This window comes from Echinops telfairi, unplaced genomic scaffold (genome assembly GCF_000313985.2).
Source record: "Echinops telfairi isolate 266 unplaced genomic scaffold, ASM31398v2 ScPeMD7_7475;HRSCAF=8513, whole genome shotgun sequence".
Lineage (NCBI taxonomy): Eukaryota > Metazoa > Chordata > Mammalia > Afrosoricida > Tenrecidae > Echinops > Echinops telfairi.
Window position 1 is genome coordinate 8,583,739 of NW_022111379.1, and position 6,118 is coordinate 8,589,856.

General features: G+C 43.0%; 1 pseudogene; it reads right to left on the reverse strand.

The window, feature by feature from the left end:
* Window positions 1–241: 241 nt before the first annotated feature.
* On the reverse strand, window positions 242–852 carry LOC101657137 (annotated as a pseudogene).
* Window positions 853–6,118: the final 5,266 nt, after the last annotated feature.

A 6,118-nucleotide genomic window follows, 5' to 3' on the forward strand; every position in this document is an offset into this window, starting at 1 on the left:
GGTCAAAACCAACTCAATGGGACCTAACAACAATTACAACACACCTATTCCAACTCACAGACAAATTAGACTTCAAGATGGTCTTAGAACAGATCTTTTGGTAACCTGGGCCTTTTTGAGGTGACAAAGTATCCCATGAGGTAAGTGGTGGCTATTTCAGAAAGCTTTGCACCTGGGCTCCCAAGAAACAAGGCAAAAAGAGCCCCCAGCAGGCCTAAGAGTAAGGCGCCACACAGAGTAGTCATCCAGGGATGGGAGGAGCCAGGTGGAGATTTTTTCGGGGATAGAAATCAGATGAAACACACCATGTTAGCTCTGATTGGCTCCATCTCAAGCCGAAAACTGTCGAAGGAGGCAAAATTAATTCTGTATACAAAGATTCTATTTGGTTTCCTTTTCAAACCATGAATCCCAATTACCAAAAAGTACTTCCCATTTTCTCCAATTCACTGCTCCCAGATGTGTACTCCACATTTCTATTCCGTGTCCATCAACTGGCTAATCATCAGAGTCTGACCGATGGCCCATAGAGCAAGGTTGGAGGGGACTTGGCATCCAGTGTTCAGAAAAGTAAGTGGCTTTGTCCACATTAAGACCCCAAGTTGTGGACGCCAAGCTAGATACGCTTGGCTGTGTGGGACTCTTCTTTAAGATACCCTTTGGATCGAGGAGGAGGATGTTCCCTGATCTGATTGGTGCTGGCAAATTCAGAGAACTGAGCCAAAAATCTCTCTACTGCTTTTGGCTCAGGAAGTGGAAAATCACTTCTGTCAGGGTGGAGAACTGCTGTGCTGAGCTGAGCTGGCTCAGCAACTGCATGTCATCACCCATAGGGCAGGGCAGGCCACCCATGGCATCTGTCCTGGGTCCAGACTTGGCCCTGCAGCTCCCACCACCTTCCTTGGCTTTCTCCTTGCAGGCATCATTGCTGCCTTAAGAAATATTTTTTTAAATCTCAGCCTATCATTTCCCCCAAGGCTGACGCCAACACAAGGTCTTACATGCAAGTTGTTTATTTGGGAATGGGCCTCAGGTAATAAAAGTGGGAAGTGCGGAAATTGGGGAAAGTGAAGGAGAGAATGGATGTTTATTCAAGGATGTTTATCTAGCTCAGTGGTTCTCAACCTGTGGGTTATTACCCTCTTGGGGGTTGAATGACCCTTTTACAGAGGTCGCCCGATTCATAACAGTAGCAAAATGACAGTGATGAAGTAGCAATGAAGATAATTGTTATGGTTGGGGGGTCACCACAACATGAGGAACTGTATGAAAGGGTTGTGTCATTAGGAAGGTTGAGAACCACTGATCTAGCTGGTCACCACTGCAGGTAATTCCAGTGGGGTTTGATCTCACTAACAATTAGCTCGGGAACCACAACATCATCAACCTGTTTGCCTTGAGGACAGGACCAAACCCAAACCCACGGACACTAATTCTGACTCCTAGTGTCTCTCTAAGACAGAATGGAAATGCACCATAGGCCTGCCAAGGCTGTAATCTTTACAGAGACAGACTGCCGCATCTTTTCTCCAAGAAGGACTGGTGAGTTTGAACTGGTTACATTGCAAGTAGCAGTCAGCTGAGTGACTAACCACTCTACCACCAGGGCTCGTTCCAAGGCCATTCCAACTCCTAGTGACTCTGGCAGATAGCGTAGAATGGCCCCTCTGTGTTTCTAGGACTGTAACTCTTTAGAGGACCTGCTTGGTGGTGGGACTCTTCTTTGTTCTCCTGCTGAGCGGCTGGTGGTTTCGAACTGCTGCCCTTACAGCTGGATACCAGCCCAACTCATAACCACCAGGCCACCAAGGCTCCTCATTAAGGGCTAGAGAGGGACACAATTACCCATGGGTTTCCTGTTTCATTTGACTGTTTCCTATCTCTCTGGGTATTAATGCCCTCCCATTTGTAGGTTGTGCGGATGACAGAATAGCTGGACAGGATCATACGAGAGCTCCAGGATTGCTCTTTGTAGCTTTTCCTTTCTGTTTTCCGATTGGGGCTCTTTTGTGCTGCTTTCTGTGATAGTTTTTTCAACAAAAACACCCTTTTCTTGTATATTTTTGCCAACTTATCTTTTATTTTTTTTAAAGAGTGTTTAACCTAAATTACTTCTCAAAGTCATTGTTGTTAGGTGTCATAGATTCCGTTCTAACCCATAATGACCCTACTACGCACAACATGGCCCTAACTCATAATGACCCTACTACGCACTGCCCAGCTCACAGCTGTGAGTGCAGCCCACTGTTGCAGCCACTACGTCAGCCCATCTCCTGGAGGGACCTTTTCTTATTCTCTGACCCTCTGCTTTACCAAACACGATGTCTGCCTGCAAGAACCAATCCCTCCTGACCCCGTGTCCAAAGTATTTGAGATCAAGTCTTGCCATCCTTGGCGCTGAGGAGCATTCTGGCTGTACTTCTTCCAAGACAGATTTGTTTGTTCCTTTGGCAGTCCATAGTATTTTCAATACTCTTCACCAACATCATAATTCAAATGCATGGATTTTCCTTGGGTCTTCCTTATCTATGGTCCAGTGTCATGTGCATATGAGGTGATTGAAAATATCATGCCTTCGGTCCAGTGCACCCTAATTCTCCAAGCGACATCTTTGCTCTTTAACATTCTAAAGAGGGCTTGTGCGTATTGCTCAATGTAATATGTCATTTGCTTTCTTGAGTGCTGATTTCATGAACAATGATCGCAGAGCCAAGTAAAATGAAAATCCTTGATAACATCAACATTGTCTCCATTTACCATGATGGTGTTTATTGGTCTAGCTGTGAGGATTTTTGTTTTCTTTATACTGAGGTGTAATCTGTACTGAAGACTGTGGTCTTTGACCTTCCTCAGTAAGTGCTTCAAGTGTCGTCTGTATATCTCAGGCTGTTAATGAGGCTTCCTCCAATCCTGATTCCTCATTTAGTGGATTTTTTTATTACTTACTCAGCATAAAGATTGAATGAATATGATGAAAATATACAGCCTTGGTGCACATCTTTCCTGATTTTAGATCATGCGGTGTCCCCTGTCTGAACCATTATCTTTTTGGCCTATAGACAGGTTCTGCATGAGCATTATTAAGTGTTCTGAGATTCGCATTCTTCACATTTTCCTGAGTTTGTTATGATCCGCATGGTGGAATTCTTTTGCATAGTCAATAAATGCATGACTCAACATCTTTCTAATATTCTCATTTCAGCCAAGATCTATCTGATGTCAGAAATTATATCTCTCATTCCAAGTCCTCTTCTGAATCTTCCTTGAATTTGCAAAGTATTATCATGAAATGTGCAAAGACTTGGAGTTAGAAAACCAAAAGAAGGAAGAATATACACAGTAAGTTCTTCAGCTGAATTCACGGAGAGAAAAAAATCAAGGCTCAAGTTGTAATACTGAAGGATAGGAAGGGTAAACGATTGAATGACCCGGGAACCATCAAAAGATGATGGGAGGAATACATAGACACTGTACCAAAAAGAAATGGTCTATGTTCAACCATTTCAAAAAGTAGCATATGCTCCAAACACTGTGGTTCTGAAGGAAGAAGTTCAGATTGCACTGGAAGCATTAGCTAAAAACAAGGCTCCAAGAATTCACACAATACCAAGTGAAATGTTCCAGCAAGCTGATGAAACCCGGGGAGCACTCGTTAGTCTATGGTAAGAAATTTGAAAGACAGCTACATGGACAAGTGACTAAAAGAGAGCCACTTTTGTACCCATTCCAAAGAAAGGTGACTCAACACACTGCGCATATTATCCAACAATATTATTAATATGATTTCTCCGGACAGTACTCTCTAATTGCTCCTTTTTTCAAAACAACCTCTTTGTAGATTCAATAGCATCTCACATTTCCTTGAAGATTTAAATTATTTTTTTTCTTCTCTGTTCTCTGGAGTTATTTATCCTTTCTTCTTTTTTTTTTTTACATGACAGATTTTCCTCAATTTCCTTATCCTCATGTTTGGTTCTTATTTAAGAGTTCTTGTTATTTTGCCAGATTCAAACAAGCTGTAGAATTGGTTTTCACTCATAGCAACCCCGTGTCACAGAGCAGAATGGTTCAGGAGGATTTCTTAGGCTGTTGAAATAGAATTGATGACAGTGGGTTTGATGGAATATTTTTATTATTATTATTAAATACTTTCATTGAGGGATCTTACATCTCTTATCACAATCCACACATTCATCCATTGTATCAAGCACATTGGTACATATGTTGCCATCATCATTTTCAAAGCATTTTCTTTCTACTTGAGCCCTTGATATCAGCTCTTCATTTCCCCCCTCCCTCCGCAGCCCTCTCTTCCTCATGAACCCTTGATAAGTTGTAGATTATTCTTTTCATATCTTACATCATCTTCTGTCACCCTTCACCCACTTTTCTGTTGCTCATGCCCTCGGGAGGGGGTTATATGTTGATCCTTGTGATCGATTTCCCCTTTCTCCCTCCCCTTTTCCCCTTATCCCCGAGTATCTCTATTCTCATTGTTGGTCCTGAGGGGTTTATCTGTCCTGGATTCCTTGTGTTGTGGGCTCTTATCTGTAGCAGTGTGCATGTTCTGTTCTAGTCCGATTTGTAAGATAGCGTCTGGGGTCTTAAAGGCTTGAAGATAAACAAGTGACCATCTAGCTGAGAAGCAACAAAGCCCACATGGAAGAAGCACACCACCTGTGTGATCATGAGGTGTCAATGGGATCAGGTATCAGGCATCTAAGACCCAGAACAAAATCATATCAATGTGAATGAGGGGGAGCACAGAGTGGAGACCCAAAGTCCATCTGTAGACAATTGGACATCCCCTCACAGAGGTGTCCCAAGGAAGAGACGAGCCACTTAGGGTACAGTATAGCACCAATGAAACATACAACTTTCCTCTAATTCTTTGATGCTGTGCCCCCCCCACCCCCCTCATGACCCCAATTCTACCTTGCTGGGATCATTACAGGAACATTATTTCCAGTTTTTCTCTCCTGTGGAGCCACTGGGTGGGTTTGAATTACCACCCAACCTTTCAGTTAGCAGCCAAGCCTCTAACTATTATATTACTAGCAAAATGACAGTTATGAAGTAGCAATGAAAATAATTTTATGGTTGTGGGTCACCACAACACGAGGAACTGAATTAAAGGGTCTCGGCATTAGAAAGGTTGAGGACCACTGCCTTAGAGACAAGGATGGTCTCACACACTTTGGACATGTTCTCAGGTGAGACCAGTCCCTGGAAAAGGACATCATGTTCGGTAAAGTCCAGGGGCGGTGAAAACGAGGAAGGCCCTCAAGGAGATGGATTGATGCAGTGCCTGCAACAATGGGCTCAGGCACAGGAACAATTGTGAGGAGGAGGCAGGACCAGGCAGTGTTTCATTCTGTTGTGCATAAGGCAGGTGGCTGTGAGTCAGACCCAACATGATGACTTATCACAATACAACAACAGTCATCTGTCTGTCTGTTTGTTGGCGAAGATGTATGCATTTGAATTTGTTCTCGGTAGATGCTATTGAGTTGGTTTTGACCCATAGTGACCTCAGGCACAACAGACTGAAACATGGCCCGGTCCTGTGTCATTTTCATAGTGATTTGAGCCCACTGTTACAGCCACTACACCAATTCATCTTACTGGTACCAGCTTACTTTATGATTTCTGCTTATCATTTTTTCCTTTATTCTTTCTATGGACAAAATTTTCTGTATCTCACCTCCCCTCTCTTTTATTTACTCTTTTGGAAGATATAGATTATGACTTTTTTTTAGTAGTTTCTCTAATTTTAAAAATCATACACATTTAATTCTTCACCTTTTGTGTTAGTAAGGGTAGACTAGAGAAACAAATTCATAGACACCCATGTGAGTATAGGAAAGAGCTTTATATAAAGAGTAATTGTACATTAAGAAAACATCCCAGCCCAGTCCAGATCAAGTCCACAAGTCTGATATTAGCCCATGTGTCCAGTACCAGTCTGTAAATTGCTCTTCAGACTCACGCAACATATGCAACGACGCCAAATGCAGGAAGATCACGGGCCAAGGGGTGGAAAGTCTTGTGGATCAGTGGCGGTGGAAGCATCTTAGTGCTGGCATGAGTCTCCACATGGCCCCTCCAGCTCCCAGAC